The sequence below is a fragment of the Macaca fascicularis genome, chromosome X (assembly GCF_037993035.2).
Source record: "Macaca fascicularis isolate 582-1 chromosome X, T2T-MFA8v1.1".
Taxonomy (NCBI): Eukaryota; Metazoa; Chordata; class Mammalia; order Primates; family Cercopithecidae; genus Macaca; species Macaca fascicularis.
This window is the reverse complement of record NC_088395.1, coordinates 109,293,252-109,321,142: the sequence shown is the minus strand read 5'-3', so window position 1 is coordinate 109,321,142 and position 27,891 is coordinate 109,293,252. Positions and strand designations below refer to the sequence as shown.

Below are 27,891 nucleotides of genomic sequence, written 5' to 3'. Positions count from 1 at the left end.
ACACAACAGTGACACTGAAGCTCACACATAATAGAAATGTGGGCTTCTCTGTGCTTTCTGTTACATTTCCAAGTATTCATCCTAGTAGTCACACTATTACATTAATGTCAAGACATCACACTGGCATAGTGAAGGAGGTAATGTTAGAATGAAGAACATTTGCTGATGGCCTACAAGATGCCACAAGCTTTAGGTTGTTATTTTCAGACATTTTCTCTTCAAATCCTCAAAGCTGTGCTCTGAGGTGAGCATCATTACTTCCTTTCCACAGATGGGGTACAGTCAGGCTCAGAGAGCAAAATACATGCTCAAAGAATTCTAGGGAGGTGTCAAGCAGACACTGAAACCAACTTCAAGGTCCTTCCACTGGCCAATTCTGGAAAAATGTAAGCATCAAAATACAGAATGATAGTAACAGAGTGTAACCCTTTGAAAAAAAATAGGAATCTCACAGTCATATTGATATAAATAAAAACATGAATAAGTACATTAATAAATAATGAGGCCAAGCACAATGGCTCATACCTGTAATCCAGGACTTTGGGAGACTAAGGCACGTGAATTTCTTGAGCCCAGGAGTTCAAGACCAGCCTGAGCAACATAGTGAAACCCCCATCTCTACTAAAAATACAAAAAATTAACTGGATGTGGTGGGATGTACCTGTAGTTCCAGGTACTTGGCAGGCTGAGGTGAGAGGATCGTTTGAGACTGGGAGGTTGAGACTGCAGTGAGCCAAGATCAAGCCACTGCACTCTAGCCTGGGCAACAGAGAGAGACAGGAAGGACGGAAGGAAGGAAGGACGGAAGGAAGGAAGGACGGACGGACGGAAGGAAGGAAGGAAGGAAGGAGGGAGGGAGGGAGGGAAGGAAGGAAAGAGGGAAGGAAGGAAGGAAGGAAGGAAGGAAGGGAGTGAGTAAGGGAGGGAGGGAAGGGAGGGGAGGGGAGGGAGGGGGGAGGGAGAGGAGGGAGGGGAGGGGAGGGAAGGGAGGGAAACAAGGCAAGGGAGGGAAGGGGAGGGAGGGGAGGGAAGGAAGGGAAGGAAGGGAAGGAGGGAGGGAGGGAGAAATCTCTACACTCAAGTGCTTAGTAATAATTCATGAAGGAATAACAGAATTAGAAAAGCAACATTTGACAACTCTCATAGTTGTAAGTGATTCAGGTAAAAATCATAAATGCTCAGTTTGTACCAGCAAATCCCACAGTGGTCACTGAGTCATCATGGTAACCATGCTTGCTCAAAAAAGCTGGGAAAAAAATGAATGACCACCCTGATCTTATACCTAATATATGCTTGGAACTGAATAGGAATCACACGATGCACAGTAATTAACCTCAACTATCCCTTACAATAAACATTCCTGGCAGCTTCAGTGATATATACATTCATAATACATACATACCCACATACATACATACTTGATCTCTCTCACCATCCCAGATCCCAGGAATTCATTGATGTAGATTTACTGAGTGGGTGGGTGGCCAGGTAAAAAATTAAAACCTGGCAGGCATGGTGGCTTATGCCTATAATCTCAACATTTTGGGAGGCTGAGGTGGGAGGGTCACTTGTGCCCAGGAGTTTGACATCAGCCTGGGAAACATGAGACTCTGTCTCTACAAAGTAAACAATAAGTTAGTCAGGTATGGTGGTGTGCACCTGGAGTCCCAGCTTCTCAAGAGGCTGAGCGGGGAGGATTGCTTGAACTCAGGAGGTTAAGGCTGCCGTGAGCTATGATTGTACCACTTTACTCTAGCCTGGGCAACAAAGCAAGATGCTGTCAAAAAAACAAAAAACAAAAATACACCACCACCACAACCACCGCCACCACCAACAAAAAACAGCAAACCTTGCATTTCAACAGATTTATTTTAAGCATACATATAAAGTTGAAAGCTACTGAACTATGCTCTTTTAATGATTACTTTTTCTGGAGATGACCCCTGTAGAATATCTGTGAGACATCTTTCAAATACTTTTTCAATCAGAAAATGGCCCGTGCTTTCAACCAAAGAAAACCTTGAGCTATTATTATTTGGCTGCTGAGAAAATATAATAGTTCAAAGAAAATATAATAATTAGGGATTGTATTTTAAAATGCCATTTATAGTAGCTTCAAAAAGTATGAAATATTTATGGATAAAAAATCTGTCCACAATTGTACAACACCTGCACACTGAACATTACAAAACATTGCTGAGAAAATTAAAGGAGACTTAAATAAATGGGGGACATACTGTGTTCGTGGATCAGAAGACTCAGTATTGTTAAGATATCAAATTTCCCCGATATGATCTATAAATTTAATGCAAACTCAATAAAAAATTTTACCAAAGTTTTTTTTTTTTTTTTTTTTTTTTTTGAGACGGAGTCTCGCTCTGTCGCCCAGGCTGGAGTGCAGTGGCCGGATCTTGGCTCACTGCAAGCTCCGCCTCCCGGGTTCACGCCATTCTCCTGCCTCAGCCTCCGGAGTAGCTGGGACTACAGGCGCCCGCCACCTCGCCCGGCTAGTTTTTTGTATTTTTTAGTAGAGATGGGGTTTCACCGTGTTAGCCAGGATGGTCTCGATCTCCTGACCTCGTGATCCACCCGTCTCGGCCTCCCAAAGTGCTGGGATTACAGGCGTGAGCCACCACGCCCGGCCACCAAAGTTTTAAAAAGGTAATTGACAGGCTGATTCTAAAATTCATGTGAAAATTTAATGGATCTAGCTGATAAAAACAACTTTGAAAAAAAGGTCAAAGTTAGAGAACAAACACTACCTGACTTCAAGACTCTTTACAAACCTACAGTAATCAAGAATATGCTGTTGGCATCAAGGTAGAAAAGCAGATCAAAGGAACAGAATAAGGAATCCAAAACCTACCAAATCTACATGGATAACTGGTTTTTTTTTGACAAAGATGCAAAGGCAATTCAGTGGAGCAAAGATAGTCTTTTCAACAAATTGTGCTGGGAGAAGTGGTCATCTATATTCACAAATACAAACAGTGATCCAAATATCATACTATACACAAAGGTAAACTCAACTCAAAGTGGATCACAGATATACATATAAAACCTAAAACTATAAGACTTCTACCAGAAAACACAGCAGAAAATCCTTCTGACTTTGGGTAAGGTAAAGACTTCATGAGTGAGACAAAACTACAATCTGTAGGTGAAGAAATCAATAAATTAGACTTCCTGAAAGTTAAAAACTTTGCTCTTCCAAAGATACTGTTGACAAGCCCTTGTTTGGGAGAAAATGTATAGAAACCATTTATCTGGTAAAGGGCTTATATCCAGAATACAGAAAATCTCACAAAACTCCTTAAGAAGAAAACAGACACTCCAATAAATAAATGGACAGAAGAGTTGAAAAGACACTCCACTAAAGAAAATATACAGATGTCAAATAAGCACATGAAAAGATATTCAACATCATTAATAATTAGGGAAAGAAAACGAAAAGCACAGTGAGATACTATTTCATTCCAGAAGAATGATCAAAATTTAAAAGACTGACCATACCAATCACCGGCAATTTTCTGGAAGCTGAAACCCTGCTTCCAGTGAAGAAATCAATAAATTAGACTTTCTGAAAGTTAAAAACTTTGCTCTTCCAAAGATACTGTTGACAAGTCCTTGTTTGGGAGAAAATGTTTGGAAACCATTTATCTAGTAAAGGGCTTATATCCAGAATAGGATATATCCAGAAAAGGGCTTATATCCAGCTGAAACACTGCTGGTTGGAATGAAAAATGGTACAACCACTTTGAAAACAGTTTGGCCATTTCTTACAATGTTAATCTTACCTCTACCACATGGTCCAGAGACTGAACTCCTAAGTATTGACCCTTGAAAGAGAATGCATATTTTCACAAAAAGACTTATTCACAAATGTTCATAGCAGCTTTATTTACAAGAGCCCCAAATGAGAAACAGCCAAAATGTCCATCGACAAATGGATGTATGATAAAATGTTTAGTGTGGTTGTATACTGCAATAGCATTTAGCAATCAAATGAAGTATATCAATGGATAAATGTAATAAAATGGATAAATATAAAAATAAGTAGAGTGAATGAAAAAACCCAGGTGTTGATCAAAAAAAAAAAAGAAAAAAGAAACCACCTCTATGATTCCATTTAAATATATTTCTGGACATGTAAAGTAATGTATAGTGACAGGCATACTGTGTTTACCTGGGGGCAAGACAGGGGGAAGGGTAGGTAGGCCAGGTACTAAAGAACTGAAATTGTGATGTCCTGGGAAATAATAATGGTATTTAGAACAATCTAGTTATCTTAGTGGACATAGCTGGGTATCATTATAATAGGGCAAACTACATTGCAATTATTAATTTTGAAAATGCTAAATTCTTGTACCTGACATTTTGATATTTTTAGGTAGCACTTAATTTCTGGCTTCTTAGAAAATTTCATTATAGAACAGACAAAAATGTAGAAACCATGGAAGAATGCATACTATAATCACAAACTGCTAGGAAGCTCTTCTAACCTTCTAACTGCATAGTTCAACATCCATCAGATAAATTCATGGGCATCACTGACAACTATTCATACAGGCAGAAAATGTATGTAAATTTGTTGCAAATACATGTTACACATCAAGTTCCCTCCTCAAGTGAACAATTCATTGCTTTATGATAAAGTAAGGCATCTCTCAGATGGGAATCAAGGTTACTACAAAAAGTAGTTTCTCATCTTCTGGACTATGTTGTGAACCTCACAGGAGCTATTCCACAACACGGTTTTGTTCAGATCTATGAACTCACTAGAATCAGGCATCATATCCTACCAGGGAGGGAAGTGCCAGGGGTCTCCTGAGGACAGCTGCCCTTCAAATCCTGAGTAGAAGCTTCAGCACCCATTACGTCCCAGATCCTGAGAACGAACCTCCTTCAGACCCTTAATATAAGTTCAGATACAGGCATGAAGAGTTGCACAGGGAGAAAGAGAATCCAGCCATTATTGTATATTCTTGGAGTAACTCTGTGCCTGGCACCATACTAGGCACTGGGTTAGTGACCAATGACACTGATAAAATTGGGTAGTGATCATATCCAGAAGGTACAATGGGTTTCTCACCAGGGCCTTTTTCTTCTTTCCTTATCTATCCCCTAACAACAAATCTGAAAAGGAATAAAAAGAGGCCTGAATTCACATAAACATTCCTGATCCCACAATAACCACAGGGCTATGGTCTTGTACCTGCTTTATCATGGTAAGTTCCAGAAATTCTGTGGGTGAGCGTAATTATCCCCATTACACAGAATGGGACACTAAGTTCAGTCTTTGCCTGTATCATCCTCCCACGCCCCTCCTTTACATGGGAAGTAGCCCTGAGACACCCTGGAACAGGACACCACACTCCCTGGGGCCAGGAGGGACCCACCTTTCTTTCTCACCAGACAGCCAGGGCACCGAGTCCCAAAGCAAGAACAAGGAGACTTGGTTGGAATCCCTTGTCTTTCCACACCCTGGGGCAGTTCAGCCCTACATCTTCAGCTGAGTCTCAAACACCTGAAGGCAACCCTGCTTTTTTCACCAGGCCATGTAAGTCTCCATTGAAAAGTCGTAACAGTCACCCTTATGATGTCTGGTTTCTATGGCAACCGAGATGTATACGCTTATCCTCCACACTGGAAATGCTGCCTCCATAGCGCCCTCTGTCCTCTTGCCTTTCTGGGAAAGCAAAAAACCTTCTCTCTTCAGACTACCACCTGAGAAAGTTTACCAATAAAAGGAACTAGACAGGGACCCAGGCAATTGGTGGAACTCTGCCCTCATTTGATAAAGGACAGAAGTCCGTGTTGTTGGGAATTTTGTTTGCTTTAAAACTGACCTTGAGGGAATATTATCACTACATAGAGAGCCAGGGAGGTATCCTAAGGCTCTAGACGATGAGCTAGCCCTGAGGGAGGGAACATGTACAACTCATACACCATGCTAGGCAGTTAGGCATCTGTGGCAGAAAACTGAGAGACTGTTTATAATCATATGACTAAACAAACTAGCGACACCAAAATATGTCATTTAAGCTATCTCTAAGTTATTTCAGGGAAGCAGGCTTAGAATAATATAGTCATTAGTAGGCAAAAACCTAATCAATTCAATCATACAATGGTTTGTCTTGACAAAGTCTTTTCCCCCCATCCCAGTATTTTATTCCATGTGAATGGACATTCACAACCAAAACATTTCTAGCCTCTCTGCACACTCCTTTGGGAGGAGAAACATGCTGCTCAGCTGGAGTCCTTCCTTCAAAACTCTTTGTAGTAAGCTGCCTTTCAGAGACACTCACTCTGCTCTGCCAACAGGAGGGATCTTACAAGAGGCCCACAGTTCTGTTCTTTCTGTGTCTCGCTGGCTCCCCAACTATTCCTATGGTCTTGCTTTACAATGCTCGAATATATTTTTTTAAATTTTTCTTGAGATGGAGTCTCACTCTTTCATCAGGCTGGTATGCACTGGCGTAATCTTGGCGCACTGCAACCTCCACCTCCTGGGTTCAAGCAATTCTCCTGCCTCAGCTTCCCAAGTAGTTGGGATCACAGGCATGTGCCACCATGCCCAGCTAATTTTTGTATTTTTAGTAGAGACACGGTTTCACTATGTTGGCCAGGATGGTCTCAATCTCTTGACCTCGTGATCCGCCTGCCTCAACCTCCCAAAGTGCGGGGATTACGGGCATGAGCCACTGCACCCAGCCTACAATGCTTGAATCTTTAAGGGCCTCTCAGCTCCCACCAAGTACTCCACTGCTCCAAGTCTTAGCACTAAACCAAGATATGTAATTTTAAAACTACATGAGCTTTATTTCTTATAAAGGTGATACTGGAGAATATGACTTAGATTTGCTGTCACATGGGCTATGAAAGAGCTCCAGAATCGACAGTGTCCACCTAGCAGTGCTGCATTGGGAGTCACAAATGCCAAGGATTGCAATGCATAATGACCTGTTGTCTCCTGAAGGAGCCCTGTCCATGTGTGTTCAAGAAAAGTGACTTTCTTGCCAAGGGCTATCCCTGTAGCAGAAGAAATGTGAAGAAATATCCCTTGTTTGGAATAATAACTCACTAAGCCAACCTCTGAGATTTTTCTTATGAAGTGGTTTGTAGCAACACACTCTCAGCACCTTAATTTACATGACTGTAGTAGAGGCTCATCTTACGGTATTATGCTCCAAATTCCAATGGTAGTGGAAAAATTACACATTGTGAAAATTTCCATTGGAAATCTCTTCAAGTAGGAATCAATGACATGTCCTATCAATGGACATCTCTATCCATTTATCAATGACAAACCTCTATCCACATATAAACCAACACTCAGATTATAGTCAAAATTATAACTAAGTTCCACCAGCCCTTTCTTATTCAGTAACAGATCACAGAAAAAGAGGGAAAGCTCACCAAAACCCTAATGTTTTGCATATATATTTCTCCTTAACCATTAACCCCCAAAATAGCCATTTATTATCACTCAGGAGTCTGTGTGTTGACTGGGCTGAGCTGGGTGTTTCCTGCTTCATGGGGTATCTGTCACCTGGGGATGCAGTCATCTGGATGCTCCACATATCTGGGACATCCAAGAGGCTCACTCACATGGATGATGACTGGTACTGGTAACTTCTGGGAGCTCAGCTGGCGTTTTGCCTGGAACACCTTGGTTTGACACAGAGTCCTCCATGGGTAGGGTAGCCAGAGAAAACAGAAGACACTCAGTTAAATTTGATTCCAGACAAATAATGAATAATATTTTAGTGTGTGACGGTTATATTTATATGCCAACTTGGCTGGGCTAAAGTACACAGCTCATCAAACATTATTCTGGATGTTTCTTTGAGGGTGTTTTTGAATGAAATTAAAATTTAAATTTCTGGATATTGTATAAAGCAGATTACCATCTATACTGTGGGTAGGCTTCATTTAATCAACTGGAAATCTGCATAGAAAAAAAAAAAAAAGACTGACATCCCCTGAAGCAAAGGGAAGTGTGCTCGAAGATGGCATTTGGAATTAAACTGCAACATTGGTTCTTCACCGGTCTGCAGTCTGCAAACACATCCTGCAAATTTGCGACTTCCAGCTACCATAATCATGCTAGCCAATTCCTGAAAATAAATCAGTCTCTCCTCAAACCCTCTACTGAGATAGATAGATACATACATATACACACATACTGTATTGGATATGTGACTCTGGATGTGGCATGCAATATTATTTTATTTGAACTCAACTGGGCATCTCATATTTTTATTTGCAAAATCTGGCAACCCTATGGGTACAGCCTTTGGATGTGTTAAGTTTTATTGACCTTCTGACATGACATTTCCAATGAGTCAAGTCTAAGGAAAATGAGCAGGTAAGACTGAAAAAAAGGAAAAAAGCCGGTAATACCTAGTGCTGGTGAAATAAAGGGGACAGACTTTCATATACACTATTGGCGCAGCATTGATGTATACACTTTCTGAGGCCCATATTATTACAGCTTAATGACTTGAATGGCCTTTGTGAAGAAGTCCTATTTCTACCAACACGGGAGTTTCAGCTGAGGGTTTAGAAAAGGCTCATCAAGGTGACTCTGATGTGCATCCTAGTTAAGAAGCCCTGGACGTGGGGGCAGGTCAAATTAATATATGAGATAGCTTCTATTTACGGAACAGAGTGTTTAGAGGGGCCTAGCTCCAGGTCCTTTATGTTAGTGTCTGGATTTGATCTCATGACAGCCCTGCTACTGAGGTACCAGTATCCTCTCTTCTTCATGGATGCCTGCGACTACAAAGCACATGCTTCTTACCACAGAGCTGGATGGCAAAAAATGTTGCTCAGTACGCCCACTGCCAGAGCCAGGCCCACTGCCAGAACCTGCCAGCTTGGGCACCTTGAGTTGCTGGTGGCAGAGCTTTAGCATGAGGACATATACTGTTAAGGAGTTTAATCTCTGTTCTCCTTGTGTTTACCCTTCCTGCATTTCTAGCAGAAAACCAGGCTTGGGCCTCCTTCCCCGTCTCAGGAAAGGTTTATAGCAGGGCTGGAAGCAGAAGCTGTCTGAAGCCAGTGTTTGCTTCATCCTGCATGAAAATTTAAACTTAAGGAAAGGATTGGGCTGCTTGTACCTGGCAGAGAGGGGAAGGGTTCTGAGGACACAGAGAAGGGAGAAGAGAGGTTTTTCCTGGACAGGGATGAGGTCAGAGGTCTACAGGTCCCTCCGGGAGTAGGGACCTGAGCATTGCTTCATATCAATGTTTGGAGAAGCTCTGTATATAGTTCATCGAGGCTGGGCATCCATCCATGAGACAGATTCTCCTGTTTGGCCGGAAGGATGGATAGCTCAGGGTCGGGAAGGGGGGTGGGGCTGAAGGTAGTAAACCAGCTAGGGAAATGGTCAGCTCAGCTCTCATGAGTGGAGACACATGTGTGATAATGATCTGCCATGCTGTATCTGGAGGATACATTTCCACAAATGGTTATTCTTTGTCAAAGAGCATGACTATGTTTAATATATACTGTCTAGTTGAAAGTTAAAATCTCTTTACTAATGAATATCCCAACCAACTGCAAGATGAGAGCACCTGTTTCTCTAGATTTGTGCAATAATGGATTTCCCAATGTTATTAATATTTGCTAATGTAATATCCTATCACTGTAATGTTAAAATACTTCTCATTTTTCTCCACCTATTTCCACATAAATGGCATATTTCACACGTGCATTTCTAAATGCAAACATAACAGTCCCACTTTATGCCTCAGAATATGTCCTTGAATAGTCCTAGAGTCTGATGAGAAAACCTGATGAGTGAGTTTGTGTTTATGCTGTGTCCTGTTTAAATGGAAATTGTGGAGTCATAAGAACGACATACACTGAAGCAGGAGAACAAAATGGTGGACTGTCTTTGCAGAGACACTGGGGAACATATATGAGAGAAGCAAGCATGGCCCCATCAACTCTTAAGTCTGCACTGCAGAGAGTCCCTGGCATGTGTGCAAGAATGGTCATGGCAGCGTGGCCAAAATATCAAAATAACCCCAAAGTCAACTTATTAAAGACATCTTAGAAACATCATTTTCAGAAGAAATAATTTCAATAAGTGTTTGCTATGATTTGGATGTTTGACTCCTCTAAACCTCATGTTGAAATTTGATCCCCAATGTTGGAGGTGGGACCTAACAGGAGGTGTTTGGGTCAGGGGGGTGGATCCCTCATGAAAGTCTTGGTGCCATCCTTGCTGTGATGAGTGAGTCCTTGCTCTATTAGTTACCACAAGAGCTGGTTGTTTAAAACAGTCTAGTACCTCCCATCTCTCTTCTCCCTCTCTGGCCATGTGATCTCTGCACAAGTTAGCTCCCCATGGCCTTCCATCATGAGTGGAAGCTTCCTGAGGCCCTCATCATAAGCAGATGCCCAATCTTGAACTTTCCAACCATCAGAATTGTTAGCCACATAAAGTTTTTCTTTATAAGTTATGCAGCCTCAGATATTCCTTTATAGCAACACTAAGTGGACTAAGATAGTGGTATAAAAATATATGGTTTATTCCATTTACCCATCAGGACAGCAGTGTGAAGGAAGTATGGTGAGTCCCATCTCACAGATGATCAAGCTCTGGCTCACAGAGACTAAGACCCTCTCCAGATAAGTGGCAGAATGGTCATGAGATGCTGTCTCTTACCCTCCTACGCAATGGAACCAGCAGCTTCTTATTTGGAAGATGATAATTGTATACTTCCCCAGTATTGTTCCCTAAGGGTACTCACTCAACAGCCCTTCACATTGAGGAAGAGGATGGTGGAGATGAAATCCTGCCCTTTGGGCCATGAGGCATAGCTGTGGGGTCATATGGATTACCAGGTCTCTGAGGTTAACTGTGGGGTGAAATAAAGAAACATAACCTCATGTGGAACAAGAAATAACAGCGAAGAGAACAGAAAACAGCAGGCCCTCCAGGGATCACCTCTACCTCTCTCTGTCTTTGCTCCCTTCCCCACCTCATTTGTCTCCTGCTCTGTGTGACAGTATGGGATGTACACAGGTATCCAAGGTACCCTGAGAGAGGACAGAATGATGGGAAGATCTAGACCATGAGAAGGGTGGATCATGCAGCACTAGTCCTGGGTGTTGGCTCACCCACCAGGCGCTCCATCTCTTCCTACTTCTGTGTGCCTTACCATCACTCTACCACACAGTAATGAAGCTCCCACATTAACAGAAATATGCACTCTCCAAAGGAGGCTAGCAGGGTAAGTGACTTAACCCTGAGACCAGAACATCTCACAGTTACTGGTTTGGGTCTGGCACCAATAATGCAGAGAGATCTCTGGTCTCTCTTGCTCCAGTGTCCTGAACAGCAGACAGTATGAGGCTTTCATCAAGCCCCTTGGGACTGCAAAGGAAACACACTTTTCTCATGCAGATGGCGGGTAATATAAGGGGACAGGAAAACCCGCGAAACAGGAAGAAGTGTGGTGTGTGGTGACTTCATTCCCTTACCCCAAACTCCATTCACGGGGTCCATGATTCAGTTGAATAGAAGTGGTGGAATCCCCTTCTTCCCTTCCCCAGCACCATCAGGGCACTCATTCCACCACATAGAAATGACACTGACTCACGGTGAAATTAGAAATGTGGGAGTGTTTTCCTTCTCCCAAGTGCTCTCTAGTCACATGGAAAATAGTTACTATACACTAGAGAAACTTGACAAACCCCACCTTAATTAATTAACATCACCAGTGACATTAAGTAGGCCTCTTGACTACTAGATATAGTGTGACAAGAAGGGCACTTCAACTCAATGGTATTCTTTCTCAAAACACATAATCCTGGTCTAATCACAATAAGAACAACTGGCTAAGCCTCTACTCCTCATGACTGTCAGGGTCATGAAAGTCATCTGGAAGTTCCTCAAATGGATAAGCAGGGAGTTACCAGCAATTCCACTCTTAGGTACATACTCAAGAGAAATGAAAACATAAGTCTACCTGAAAACTTGTACACAAATGTATGTCGAATTGTCATTCATATTAGCCAACAACTAGAAATAATCCAATGACTATCAACAGATAAATGGATAAAAAATGTAGTCTATTCATACAAGATTTTTCAGCCATTAGAAAGAATGACATTATGACACAGGCTATACCATGGATGAACCTTGAGTATATATCATAACCAGGTGAAGGAAGCCAAACAATAAAGACCAAATATTGTATGATTCCATTTATATAAAGCATGTAAACAGGCAAATACATAGACACAGAAAACATTTGTGATTGCCAAGGCTGAAGGAGGAATTAACTGTATTCAAGCATGACGGGACTTTTTGAGGTAATGGAAATATTAAAAGCTTAATTATGGTGATGGTAGCACAATTCTACACATTTACTAAAATTCATCAAATTTTACCCTGAAAATGGGTAAATTTCATTGTCTGTAAAGTATATTGCAAGAAAGCTGTTTAAAAATATGGTACTACAATTTTTATGTAGTATGCCAGCAAGATAGAACTGTTCACTCCCCTGGAAGGGGGCTGAAGCCAGGGAGCCAAGTGGTCTAGCTCAGTGGATCCCACCCCCACGGAGCCCAGCAAACTAAGATCCACTAGCTTAAAATTTTTGCTGCTAAGATCCACTGGCTTAAAATTCTTGCTGCCAGCATAGCAGCCTGAAGTCCACTTGGGATGCTCCAGCTTGGTGGGGGGAGGGGCGTCCACCATTACTGAGGCTTGAGTAGGTGGTTTTCCCCTCACAGCATAAACAAAGACACAGGAAAGTTCGAACTGGGCAGAGCCCACCACAGCTTGGCAAAGCCACTGTAGCCAGATTGCCTCTCTAGATTCCTCCTCTCAGGGCAGGGCATCTCTGAAAAAAAGCCACCAGCCCCAGTCAGGGGTTTATAGATAAAACTCCCATCTCCCTGGGACAGAGCACCTCAAGGAAGGGGTGGCTGTGGGTGCAGCTTCAGCCAACTTAAACGTTCCTGCCTGCCAGCTCTGAAAAGAGTAGCAGATCTCCCAGCACAGCACTCGAGCTCTGCTAAGAGACACACTGCCTCCTCAAGTGGGTCCCTCTGACCCCCATGAGTCCTGACTGGGAGACACCTCCCAGCAGGGGTCGACAGACACCTCATATAGGAGAACTCCGGCTAGCATCTGACGGGTGCCTCTCTGGGATGAAGCTTCCAGAGGAAGGAACAGGCTGCAGTCTTTGGTGTTCTGCAGCCTCCACTGGTGATACCCAGGCAAACGGGCTCTGGAGTGAACTGCCAGCAAACTCCAGCAGACCTGCAGCAGAGGGGCCTGTTAGAAGGAAAACTAACAAACAGAAAGGAATAGTATCAACATCAATAAAAAGAATGTCCACACCAAAACCCCATCCAAAGGTCACCAACATCAAAGACCAAAGGTAGATAAATCCATGAAGACGGGGAGAAACCTGCACAAAAAGGCTGAAAATTGCAAAAACCAGAAGGCCTCTTCTCCTCCAAAGGATCACAACTCCTCACTAGCAAGGGAACAAAACTGGATGGAGAATTAGTTTGACAAATTGACAGAAGTAGGCTTCAGAAGGTGGGTAATAACAAACTCCTCTGAGCTAAAGGAGCATGTTCTAACCCAATGCAAGGAAGCTAAGAACCTTTTAAAAAGGTTAGAGGAATTGCTAACTAGAATAAACAGTTTAGAGAAGAACATAAATGACCTGATGGAGCTGAGAAACACATCATGAGCACTTCATGAAGCATATGCAAGTATCAACAGCTGAACTGATCAAGCAGAAGAAAGGATATCAGAGATTGAAGATCAACTTAATGAAATAAAGCATGAAGACAGGATTAGAGAAAAAAGAATGAAAAGGAACGAACAAAGCCTCCAAGAAATATTGGAATATGTGAAAAGACCAAACCTATGTTTGATTGATATACCTGGAAGTGATGGGGAGAATACAACCAAGCTGGAAAACACTCTTTAGGATATTATCCAGGAGAACTTCCCTAACCTAGCAAGAGAGGCCAACATTCAAATTCAGGAAATACAGAGACCACCACAAAGATACTCCTCAAGAAGAGCAACCCCAAGACACATAATCGTCAGATTCACCAAGATTGAAATGAAGGAAAAAATGTTAAGGGCAGCCAAAGAGAAAGGTCGGGTTACCCACAAAGGGAAGCCCATCAGACTAACAGCAGATCTCTCTGCAGAAACCCTACAAGTCAGAAGAGAGTGGGGGCCAATATTCAACATTCTTAATGAAAGAATTTTCAATCTAGAATTTCATATCCAGTCAAACTAAGCTTCATAAGCGAAGGAGAAATAAAATCCTTTACAGACAAGCAAATGCTGAGAGATTCTGTCACCATAGGCCTGCCTTACAAGAGCTCCTGAAGGAAGCACTTCAGGAGTGGAAAGGAACAAGCGGTACCAGCCACTGCAAAAACATGCCAAACTGTAAAGACCATCAATGCTAGGAAGAAACTGCATCAACTAACGGGCAAAATAACCAGCTAACATCATAATGACAGGATCAAATCCACACATAACAATATTAACCTTAAATGTAAATAGGCTAAATGCCTCAATGAAAATACACAGACTGGAAAATCGATAAAGAGTCAAGACCCATTGGTGTATTGTATTCAGGAGACCCATCTCACATGCAAAGGCACACATAGGCTTGAAATAAAGGGAAGGAGGAATATTTACCAAGCAAATGGAAGCAAGAAAAAGCAGGTGTCACTTTATTTTTGATGAGTTTAATCTAATTGGCTGCATATTTTGTGACTTATTTATTTATATTTAGTACTATCTTTTCAAGGTTTTTTTTTTTTTTCAGTCAATAAATTTGGACTTTGCACTTCTAACTAGCTTGATACAGCTCCAGACAAAGCTGAGTCTAGGAAAGCAGTCAATCCGGTTGTGGATTGTATTAGAAAAATGACTTCAGCAACTTATGTGGAGAGACTATGCTCAGGTTCCTGCATCCATAAAAATTGGTATAATAACACTCATTGCCCTTTTATTTTGCAGACATCATAAAGATACATACAATTAAAGGAACCCAAATATATGGGAATAAACATATAAACCTGGGGTAGGACTGTTATTATAATGATGGTAAACAATGGGCATATTCAAAATCTGAGTAATTAATACAAACTGTCCAAGACCATTTTTAAATATTGAATGCATATGGAAACTTGGAAAGCAAGAAGGAATCACAAGCTGGGACACTGGGAAAGCTTGAGAGTCCTAATCCTGCCAGAGGCACTGCAAGGTGTAGACACTTGCAACATTCCTGTCTGACAGCTCCCAGGTGAGTAGATAGATTTGTGTCTTTCCCAGCAGCCTGTGCTGCTATTTAAAAACAGGCATGGTTCCTCTCACTCCTGGTAGGAGCAAAGGCCAGTGGCCTGATGGGACAAATAACCTTTCCTTCTCTGAGCCCAGAAAATATCCATATTAATTGGAATTGAATATTGAAATGTACCACCTTTGCATAAGTCTAAACCTTGCAGCCTCTGGCTTCATTATGAGTCAGCTGTCAAATGGGAAAGACAGTGGGTGGGTCCTGAAACAAGGCTTTGAGTGTTTTCTGCATCTCTGTGAGCAGCCAGGCTTTCTACTGCTTATACTATTATTTATTTTTTTTTTTTTTTTTGAGACGGAGTCTCGCTCTGTCCCCGGGCTGGAGTGCAGTGGCCGGATCTCAGCTCACTGCAAGCTCCGCCTCCCGGGTTTACGCCATTCTCCTGCCTCAGCCTCCCGAGTAGCTGGGACTACAGGCGCCCGCCACGTCGCCCGGCTAGCTTTTTGTATTTTTTAGTAGAGACGGGGTTTCACCGTGTTAGCCAGGATGGTCTCGATCTCCTGACCTAGTGATCCGCCCGTCTCGGCCTCCCAAAGTGCTGGGATTACAGGCTTGAGCCACCGCGCCCGGCTGCTTATGCTATTAAAGTCGAATATAAAACTGTCATTTAAAAGAAAGTGAAAAAAGGATGAGTTTGTGCCCTTTGTAGGGACATGGATGCAGCTGGAAACCATCATTCTCAGCAAACTATTGCAAGAACAGAAAACCAAACACCGCATCTTCTCACTCATAGGTGGGAACTGAACAATGAGATCACTTGGACTCGGGAAGGGGAACATCACACACCGGGGCCTATCATGGGGAGGGGGGAGGGGGGAGGGATTGCATTGGGAGTTATACCTGATGTAAATGACGAGTTGATGGGTACTGACGAGTTGATAGGTGCAGCACACCAACATGGCACAAGTATACATATGTAACAAACCTGCACGTTATGCACATGTACTCTAGAACTTAAAGTATAATAATAATAAAAAAAAAGAAAAAAAAAAGAAGAAAAAAAAATAAAAGAAAGTGACAGAGTATCTCTTTCCTTCCCCACTGTATTGGGGGTCCACTGACATTTCCACAGAGAAGTCTTCTTTGAAGTCCCCTTTCTGACAAGGTTTCTCTTCCAATTATATTCTTCTTCTTCAGCTTTGAATTTATTCTTGTTCATACTTATCTCAGTTGCAATTTTTCATTAATCTGCAGGATTATTTGATTAGTGCCTTCCTTGCCAACTGAAGAGTAAATTAGAATAAATCAAGGGCTATATTTATTTTTACTAGGGCTGCCATATTTATCACAGACAAGTAAACAAATAAAATAAAAAACTACAGGACACTCAGCTAAATTTGAATTTCAGATAAACATAGAATAATTTTTAGTATAAGAATGTTGTTTATCTAAAATTCAAATTTAACTGGGAATCCTGTATTTTATCCTGCAACATTTTTAGCCACAGTTTACCTTCAGGGCTTATCACAGTATTAATAACATTGTAAGAGTTCAATTAAAATGTCTTGAATGGATGAATGCCAGATTACAGGGAGGAAGGAAAGTATCATAACATTTTAGACAGTTGCAAATACATAAGATTGCATACTAGAATAATTATAATCCATTTCCAAAAACACTTCCTTAAAGTAAATTTTCAAAAGCCAGGAACAACCCATAGAGCTCATAGATAAAACTTTTACAGAGTAATAGTCAGTAAAAATGTCACACCACAATTCCACCATCAACATATTTTCGATTCTCCTGATATCTAAACAGAAAAGGTAACAAAAATCATATACACATCACATAATTAACTAAAAACCACATTTGAACCAAAAAGACTCTCCTCATTTTTTACAGTGTTGATTGAAATACAGTAGGCGAAACTTACAAAATATGTAGTTGTAAATAGAAACATTCACTAGAGATCAAGAGGTGTAGAAATAGCCAGGAAAAGTGGCAAATAACCCTCAAAAGATTTTGAGTGTACCTCAGATATTGTTCTTTGTCATCATTATTATAACTGTCTGACCTAATTGCTGTCTATAAATTAAAAAGCAGATTATTGTCTTCTTAGCCCCTTTTCATGTTCTCTTTTCTTTCATTAATTTCAACAAATATTGAATGTCTATTGCGTGTAAGACAATGTCTAAAACAAAATAAAAATCTGTGTAAATGTGAAAAAAAATATGATACTGACCTGGTCTTCTGTTGTACCACAGTAATGACCAAACGTTTTCATACAAAAGAATTGATGCATATGTTTCATATAAAAATGAATGCATATAGGGCCGGGCAGGATGGTTCACGCCTGTAATCCCAGCATTTTGGGAGGCCAAGGCAGGCGGATTACGAGCTGAAGAGATCAAGACCATCCTGGTCAACATAGTAAAACCTCGTCTCTACTAAAAATACAAAAAATTAGCTGGGCGTGGTGGTGCATGCCTGCAGTCCCAGCTACTCGGGAGGCTGAGGCAGGAGAATCACTTGAACCCAGGAGGTGGAGGTTGCAGTGAGCCGGGATCACACCACTGCACTCCAGCCTGGCAACAGAGCGAGACTCTGTCGCAAAAAAAAAAAAAAGAAAAAAAGAGTGCCTGTGTCCTACCCCTGCTGCCTCTGTCCTGTGTAACTCCAAGCAATGATCATTCCTCTTCCCCCTTCCCCTCATTGCTACATCAGGTTGTGCTTGTGTGCAAAATTTGATTGCATCTGATCACTTCCATGTCTTCCAATTATGGCAATGGCTTGAGAGCGGGTCCATGACAGAGTCCAGAACCCATCCTATGTGATAGGATGTCAGCATTAACTAATTTCTTCACTCCTCTGTGGCTGACCTCACATGCCTCCCCTTGGGGAGTCTAAATGGCACAACTCTATGTGTGCCACTATGTCAATACATATCAAAGGGTACACACCACTTACATAAACAATTTCCCTTGTAGAAATTCATCTTCAGAATGTAGTGAAGAATGTTCATAAGCATCTGGTTATAAGGACTGCCATCCTGATAATTCTCTTTTGTCACTTCTGGGCCTGAATTTGGGAAGAGAAACCAAATGAGACACAAACCCATGAAGGGGCAGAGGGAAATGTGGTTGTCAGCACACACACACATACACACACACACTCTCTCTCACACAAACTGAGACATTTATCATGTTGTGTTGTATTTCTCCTAAGACAGCTTGCCGGACTCAAGGAAGACACATTCAACTCACTAGTGCAAATAGCCACAGGAACTGTGCCCGTAACTGTGCCCTTCAGCAGTGCACAGAGTCTGAAAAGATGCCATCCACACAGTGTAGATAATAGGAAATATCAGGACAGTCTGAATAATATGAGGTTGTGAAAATTGATTATGTCACATCCATAGGATGGAATTCCAGAAGGCAACGAAAACGAGTTATAATGAAAGTAATGATGAGACATGACTTCTTGTGCACCAAATTAATCATTCTCATTATTTCTAATGTGTACAGAAACAGGTACTTTCACACTGTGATACAGGTCATATAAATTAGTAATAGTATTTTGAATTCATTATTAATATAAAATGTTATAGTTCAAAGGGCTTTAAAATGACTCAGGAACTTATAAATAAATGCTTATAAACGTATTTGCATATACGTGAGCATGGCGTTAAGTACATTATTTTTGGTCATAGAAATGGTAAGGGAACTAAATTTTCATTGCTGTAATACTAGTGAAATAAATTTGAGGGCATCCACACAATGAAATACACAGTCCAAAAAAAAAAAAAAAGTGAGATTTTGTGTTTAAGTATTTTAAAGTATACTTCCATGAAAAAATGGTTATAATAAGGGCAAACTTGGGTTACGAAGATGATAAAAGATCGGCATCCATTTTAGCTTACCCAGTTCTCCAGCTATTTATCCATATGTCTCAAAGCATTGAAAAAATATATTTATTATTCTGACATAGTTTTCTCTTCCACATAGTAAAGGGCTTCATTTTTTAAATGGAGGCTGTCGGTATTCCTACACACTGGGAATACCCAATTTTCCACTCAGACTTCTAGAAAACTCTGTAGGGCGGGCTTGGGCCACAACTCCTCCCTCCCACTTTCCTACTGTGATGTTCAAGCTGCAGTTCAGGCTTCAGTCACGAGGGGGCACTATCATACCACCATTGTCAAACTTCTCCACAGCCATGTTTGCATGGAGCAAAAAAAATTCCTCACTTAAAACCTAGCATATGAATTTACATACAGAATGGCTCTAATTCTGTCAGAATAAAAGTGATAAGTGTAAAAGATGACAGTAAAATCCTCTACTCTGCGGCATCCATAAGATGAAACATGAGATACCTCTAGTGCACACTGGCAGCCCATGGCAGGCAGAATTATTGTAATTTGGTATATTTTTGAAAGTTTAGTGACTATGTATATTGCATTTTATGCGAATTATCTGTTCATATCTTTTGATGATTTCTCTCCTCATTATTAAGACTTCTTCCATATCAAGGATATTATGTATTAACCATTCTAAATCCTAAATAAATATAGATAGCAAATAAACATATGAACTAGTGAAAGACTATACAATTTGTGTTTAAAAGCAATACAACAGAATTGAACACAAATGAGCAATCATATCAATAACAGTAAATTGGCTTAACTCATCTATTAAAATAAAAGTATTTCAGATTGCCTATTGAAGCAAAATCCAAAGCTATGCTTTTCCCAGTGATACACGTAAAACAAATGTATTCATATAGGTTAAAAATGTAAGGATAAATATACACTAGGCAGTTGACAATATAAAGAAAATAAGGGTTACAATCTTGATAATTAAGAGAAAAAAACTGAGACTAAAATGGATTTAAAGAGACAAAAAATCACAGTTGATAAAGCCAAAGGCTACAATTCACAAGGAAGATGGGAGCTATTAATACTTACTTATGCAGTCATGTGGTAAAAATATTGATAGAACAAAAACTACAGTAGTGCAAAGAGAAGTAGGAAGAAGCACACCATTTAATAATAGATGATTCTACATTTCCTGTTATCCAAAAACGTTCAGGTGGAGAAAAATTTAGTAATTGTAGAGAAGACTTAAGCAACATAATTCCAAGGGTAGATCTTACAGATACACTTATTCTAAACTGTGAAGCCTAATATTAGGTAACACACCTACTTTTCATATAAACATGGATCATTCATGAAAACTGATTCTATCTGAGGCTGTTAAACAAAACTTGCGCCCAAATGGAAATAGATTAAAATTGCAGAATTTGGTGCATATAATCATAATGAAAACAGAGCATGTATGAATTTAGCTAGAGTAGCTATCAGAGACTATTTTAAAGCATTAAATACCGATATCAATAAAAATGAAAATAAATGAGTTAAACATTCAATTCAGAAAGCCTGATAAACCACCACAATGTAAACTAAAAGAATGCAGATGAAAAGAATACTTAATGGTAAAATTAGAAGTGAATGTAAAGAAATAACATCTCAGCAGAGTTGGGATGAGAAGGAAGCAAACATTGGTGCTGTGAATAATGTGTCAAAAACTGTGCTGGGATCTGGAGGAGAGTTTCTCCTTGAATTCCTCACAATGCTCTCTTGAGTATAAGAATCAAGTTTGTGTGTGTGTGTGTACATATAGACATACGACGTTAAATTAGCTAGTTGGAGGACAAGAACACCTATAGTATTAACGTGTGTGTGGGGTTGTATGAAGACAAATATGCAAAAAAATATATATTTTGTCTAGGGATGTTCTCATATATAGTAAAGTAATAAAAAATATGTGGAATAAATACCGCATTCTGGATATTGATTATCTCTAGGAGGGAAGAAAGGGCCATGGAGGAGTAAAGTTTTTCTTAACCTGGATTAATTTTATAGTTATCTATACACTTTATCTGAAATATTTCATAAGTAGCAGAGGTTTTAGGGGATATAGTGTTTTTTTTCATAAGTCTAATCCATACTCAGCAAAGGCTTAATATTGAGCCAAGTGGAGAAGTTAAAAATATCAGTCCCATCATAGACTGGGCGCAGTGGCTCATGCCTGTAATTCCAGCACTTAGGGAGGCCGAGGCAGGTGGATCACTTGAAGCCAGGAGCTCGAGACCACCAGCCTGGCCAATACAGCAATACCCATCTGTACTAAAAATACAAAAAAAAAAAAAAAAAAAAAAAAATTAGCTGAGTGGTCAATATGTTACATATATGCCATTTCCAATTAGATGCATTGTTTAAGAACTGAGGCTGGATCAACTGGTAAAGGGTTCATTGGGAAGCAAATTTGGGGCAAGGCATGGTGGCTCCTGCCTGTGATCACAGAACTCTAGGAGGCCGAGGTGGGAGGATTCCTAGACGTTGATGAGCCTGAACAACATAGTGAGATCCCATCTCTATAAAAAAATTTTTTTAAATTAGGCAGGAGTCGTGGCACATGGCTGTAGTCCCAGCTACTCAGGATGTCAGGTGTCTCACACCTGTAATCCCAGCTACTTGGGAGGCTAAGGCAGGAGAATCGACTGAACCCGGGAGGCAGAAGCTGCTGTGATCCAAGATCACGCCACTGCACTCTAGCCTGCGTGACACGGCAAGACTCTGTGTCAAAAAAAAAAAAAAAAAATCAATCCCATCATGGTTGAAATTAACATTGGGCTATGTTCTTTGGGATTTTTTTGTGTATACATGTAATGCACATGAACTGTACATACACTACATATGCAACTCATATAATTAATATACCATATATATAATTCAGTACCCTGTCTTTTTTGTTATTTTAGTTTTCCTTTTACCTTAAGTACTAACATGTGGATGAGGCATTCTGGTTAAATTACAAGGTAAAAGACATGATACAACTTTGCTTTTTTTTTGAAGGTTCTTGCTCTGTCATCCAGGCTGTAGTACAGTGGTGTGATCACAGCTCACTGTAGACTTGACCTCCTGGGCCCAAGCAGTCCTCCCACCTCAGCATCCTGAGTAGCTGGGACTACAGCCATGTGCCACCACTCCTGCCTAATTTTTAATTTTTTTTTGTAGAGATGGGATCTCACTAGGTTGCTCAGGCTCATCTTGAACTCCCAGGCTCAAGGAATCTTCCCACCTTGACCTCCCAAAGTTCTGTGATCACAGGCAGGACCACCATGCCTTGCCCCAAATTTGCTTCCCAATGAACCCTTTACCAGTTGATCCAGCCTCAATTCTTGAACAATACATCTGATTGGAAATGGTATACATGTAACATATTGAATAATATTATATGTTTGGGTCTGCTCCTGAGATTTCTATAGAGTTCCTTTAATCTATATATCAAACACTCTGTCCAACAGTTATTTCATTATAGGTTCATGAAACGTAATACCTGGCCATGTATTCCTACTCCTATTATTCACCCTTTTGATAGGTGAAATGAATAATAATAATAAAATATGCTAACAATTATAAGGTATATAGTATTAATAGACAAATTGCTTACTATAGATCATACAACCAAAAAGTGATGGTTCCCAGGGTCAAATTCAGAAACTTCTCACCCCAAAGCCCACACCTCTAATCACTGTTTCTACACTGAGTGCTCCTCTGTGTTTGGGCTGAGGCCAACAAAGGGAAGGGACTTTCTCAAAGACCTGTGGTCAGTTGAGGGGTTTTGCAGCCAGGGCACAAGGTTAATGATTCTCATCTTCAGTCCAGCTGGCCCATTAATATTCCTGGATCTTCTGTACTATTTCTTCTTGGGGCTCAATAAGAATTCCAGAGGGATCATGGTGGATGGGAGGCAAGACTAGATTGCAGCTCCCAAGTGGACAGGCAGAGCAGTGTATGGAGACTCGCATCGTGTACTTTTGCTCCAGAACTACTGCAGAAATAAACCAGGAAAGCTGAGAGAACCCACAGACCTTCTGAAATAAGGAGATTTTTCCTGCAGGACCCAGGAGACACTCCACATACTGTTGAGTGCCCAAGCTGTGGAAGTGGGAAAGGGGGATCATCTACCCCGAACATACACCCTCACTGGGGAACCTGAAAGTCTAGATCATGGAAGAAGATTCTGACCTCACCTGGAGCTGAGTCAATTCAGAGAGCCTCGTGAAATACAGGGGTAGAGGAAGTAGGAGGAAAAACCCTGTGGGCTCCCTGGGTCCCCTAGGAAGCCATTTCTGCCTTATCTCACAGAGGTCCTTGGGGAGGGCTACCAGAGCTACTGGGAAAAGACCACAGGGAGAAGGAAACCTCCAGTTGAACTCTGTAACAATTCCAACTGAATGTGAAGTCTCCTGGCCAGAATTCAGGGGAGGGCATGAATCTGGTGTGCAGACGCCACAGGCAGGGAAGCAACTGGTAGCCTGGGGCAAGTTCTCAGCCCTGCTCACCCACTGCCTGGAAACACACTCGGTGCTGTTGAGGGGACTACGGTGGGAGTGAGACCAGCCTCTTGGGTTGCATGGGAGCTGGGTGAGGCCTGTGACTGTCAGCTTTCCCCTACTTCCCTGACAACCTGCATGACACAGCAGAGGCAGCCATAATCCTCCTGGGAATTTAACTCCATTGACCTAGGAACCACATTCCCATCCCCCACAGCAGCTGCAGCAAGACCTGCCCAAGGAGAGTCTGAGCTCAGACATGCCTAGCCCTGCCTCCACTTGATGGTCCTTCCCTACCCACACTGGTAGCTGAAGACAAAGGGCATATATTCTTGGGAGTTCTAGGGACCCACCCACCACCTGATCCTCCCTATACTACCACAGCTGATGCTCTCTTCAAAGCACCACCTCCTGGCAGAAGGCCAACCAGCAAAAAATACTGCATTAAACAACCAAAACCAAGAACCCTCACAGAATCCATTTTAGCCCCCTGCCACCTCCACTGGAGCAGGTGCTGGTATCCACAGCTGAGAGACCTGCAGATGGTTCACTTCACAGGACTCTGTGCAGACAACCCCCAGTTCCAGCCTGAGCCTGGTAGACCTGCTAGGTGGCTAGATGCAGAAGAGAGATAACAATCACTACAGCTCAGCTCTCAGGAAGCCATATCCCTAGGAAAAGGCAGAGAGTACTACATCAAGAGAACACTCCATGGGACGAAAGAATCTGAACAGCAGCCTTGAGCCCTAGATCTTCCCTCTGACAGAGCCTACCTAAATGAGAAAGATCCAGAAAAACAATTCTAGTAATATGACAAAATAAGGTTCTTTAACAACCCCCAAAAATCACACTAGCTCACCAGCAATGGATCCATACCAAGAAGAAATCCCTGATTTACCTGAAAAAGAATTCAGAAGGTCAGTTATTAAGCTAATCAAAGAGACACCAGAGAAAGGTGAAGTACAATTTAAGGAAATAAAAAAAGTGATACAAGAAACGAGGGGAGAAATCTTCAGTGAAACAGATAGCATAAATAAAAAACAATCAAAAGGAAATTATTTCAGGAAATAATAGACGCACTTACAGAAATGCAAAATGCTCTGAAAATTCTCAGTAATAGAATCGAACAAGCAGAAGAAGGAACTTCAGAATGCAAAGACAAGGTTTTTGAATTAACTCAATCCAACAAAAACAAAGAAAAAATAATAAAAAAATGAACAAAGTCTCCAAGAAGTCTGGGATTATGTTAAAAGACTAAACCTAAGAATAATCCATGTTCCTGAGGAAGAAGAGAAACCTAAAAGTTTGGAAAACATATTTGGGGGAATAATTGAGGACAACTTCCCAAGTCTTGCTAGACTTAGACATCCAAATACAAGAAGCTCAAATAACACCTAGGAAATTCATTGCAAAAAGATCATCGCCTAGGCACATTGGCCTCATGTCACCTAAAGTTAAGATGAAGGAAAGACTCTCAAGAGCTGTGAGGCAAAAGCGTCAGGGAATCTATAAAGGAAAACCTATCAGATTAACAGCAGATTTCTCAGCAGAAACCCTATAAGCTAGAAGGGATTAGGGTCCTATCTTCAGCCTCCTTAAACAAAACAATTATCAGCCAAGAATTTTGTATCTGGTGAAACTAAGCTTCATAAATGAAAGATACAGTCTTTTTCAGATGAACAAATGCTGAGGGAATTTGACACTACCAAGCCAGCACTACAAGAAATGCTAAAAGGAGCTTTAAATCTTGAAACAAATCCTGGAAACACATCAAAACAGAACCTCTTTAAAGCATAAATCTCACAGGACCTATAAAACAAAAATATAATTTAAAAAACACAAGGTATACAGGAAAAAAATAGCATGATGAATAGAATAGTACCTCACATCTCAATACTAATCTTGAATATAAATGGCCTAAATGCTTCACTTAAAAGATACAGAATTGCAGAATGGATAAGAATTCACCAACCAACAATCTGCTGCCTTCAAAAGACCAACCTAACACATAAGGACTCATATAAACTTAAGGTAAAGGGGTGGAAAAAGACATTCCATGCAAATGGACACCAAAAGTGAGCAGGAGTAGCTATTCTTATATCAGACCAAAAAAAAAAAAAAAAAAAAAAAAAAAGCTCTAAAGTAACAGCAGTTACAAAAGACAAAGAGGGACAATATGTAACTATAAAAGGCCTTGCCCAACAGGGAACTATCACAATCCTAAGGATATACGCGCCTAACACTGGAGCTCCCAAATTTATAAAACAATTACTACTACATCTAAGAAATGAGATAGAGAGCAACACAATAATAGTGGGGGACTTCAATACTCCATTGACAGCATTAGACAGGTCATCAAGACAGAAAGTCAACAAACAATGGATTGAAACTATACCCGAGAACAAATGAACTTAACATATATTTACAGAACATTCCATTTAACAACCACAGAATATACATTCTATTTAACAGAGAATTTGAAACTACCAAGCCAACACTACAAGAAATGCTAAAAGGAGCTCTAAATCTTGAAACAAATTCTGGAAACACATCAAAACGAACCTCTTTAAAGCATAAATCTCACAGGACCTACAAAACAAAGATACAATTTAAAAAAACACAAGGTAGATCAAGATAAACTCCAAGATAGACCATATGATAGGCTACAAAACGAGTCTCAATAAGTTTAAGAAAATTGAAATTATATCAAGCACTCTCTCAGACCACAGTGGAATAAAACTGAAAATCAACTCCAAAAGGAACCTTCAAAACCATGCAAATACATGGAAATTAAATAACCTGCTCCCGAATGATCACTGGGTCAAAAACGAAATCAAGATGGAAATTTAAAAATCTTCAAACTGAACAACAATAGTGACATAGCCTATCAAAACCTCTGGGATACAGCAGAGGTGATGCTAAGAGTAAAGTTCATAGCCCTAAACACCTATGTCAAAAAGTCTGAAAGAGCACAAACAGACAATCTAAGGTCACGCCTCCAGGAATCAGAGAAACAAGAACAAACCAACCTCAAACCCAGCAGAAGAAAGGAAACAACCAAGATCAGTGCAGAACTAAATAAAATTAAAACTAAGAAAATCAATACAAAAGATAAATGAAACAGAAAGGCGGTTCTTTGAAAAGATAAATAAAATTGATAGACCATTAGCAAGATTAACCAAGAAAAGAAGAGAGAAAATCCAAATAAGCTCAATTAGAAACAAAACAGGAGATATTACAACTGACACCACAGAAATATAAAAGATAATTGAAGGCTAATATGAACACCTTTACAGAAATAAACTAGATAAACAAGGGGAGATGGATAAATTCCTGGAAATATACAACCCTCCTAGATTAAACCAGGAAGATATAGAATCTCTGAATAGACTAATAACAAGCAGCGAGATTGAAACTGTAATTTAAAAATTGCCAACAAAAAAAGTCCAGGACCAGATGGATTCATAGCTGAATTCTATCAGACATTCAAAGAAGAATTGGTACCAATCCTATTGACACTATTCCAAAAAACAGAGAAAGAGGGAATCCTCCCTAAACCATTCTGCAAAGCCAGTATCACCTTAATACCAAAACCAGGGAAGGACATAACAAAAAAGAAAACTACAGACCAATATCCCTGATGAACACAGATGTAAAAATCCTTGGCCAGGCGTGATGGCTCATGCCTGTAATCCCAGCACTTTGGGAGGCCAAGGCAGGTGGATCACTTGAGGTCAGGTGTTTGAGACCAGCCTGGCGTACATGGTGAAACCCCGTCTCTACTAAAAATACAAAAAGTAGCCAGGTGTGGTGGCACGCACTTGTAATCCTAGCTACTTGGGAGGCTGATATGGGATCGCTTGAACCTGGGAGGTGGCGGAGGCTGGAGTGAGCCGAGATCACACTACTGTACTCTAGCCTGGGCAACAGAGTGAGACTCCATCTCAAAAAAAAAAAAAAAGAAAAGAAAAAAAATCATCAACAAAATACTAGTGAACTGAATCCAACAACATATCAAAAAGAAAATCCACCATGATCAAGTAGGTTTCATACCAGGGATGCAGGGATGGTTTAACATACACAAGTCATAAATGTGATATACCACATAAACAAATTTAAAAACAAAAATCACATGACCATCTCAATAGACACAGAAAAAGCATTTGACAAAATCCAACATCCCTTT

At 40.6% G+C, this 27,891-nt stretch overlaps 1 protein-coding gene across 39 annotated transcripts in view; it reads right to left on the bottom strand.

The window, feature by feature from the left end:
* RAB40AL (RAB40A like) overlaps nucleotides 1–27,891 on the bottom strand; it is a 257,934-nt gene that overhangs the window by 105,070 nt on the left and 124,973 nt on the right. For 29 of the 39 annotated variants that reach the window (XR_012430023.1, XR_012430017.1, XR_012430016.1 and 26 more), the window contains one exon: nucleotides 18,276–18,386. The gene's annotated coding sequence lies outside the window, so the exon portion shown is untranslated. Of the gene's footprint in view, nucleotides 1–7,611; nucleotides 7,691–10,766; nucleotides 10,875–18,275; nucleotides 18,387–27,891 lie in introns of all 39 variants that reach the window. The other 10 variants (XR_012430019.1, XM_074029568.1, XM_074029556.1 and 7 more) reach the window with 2 other exon arrangements.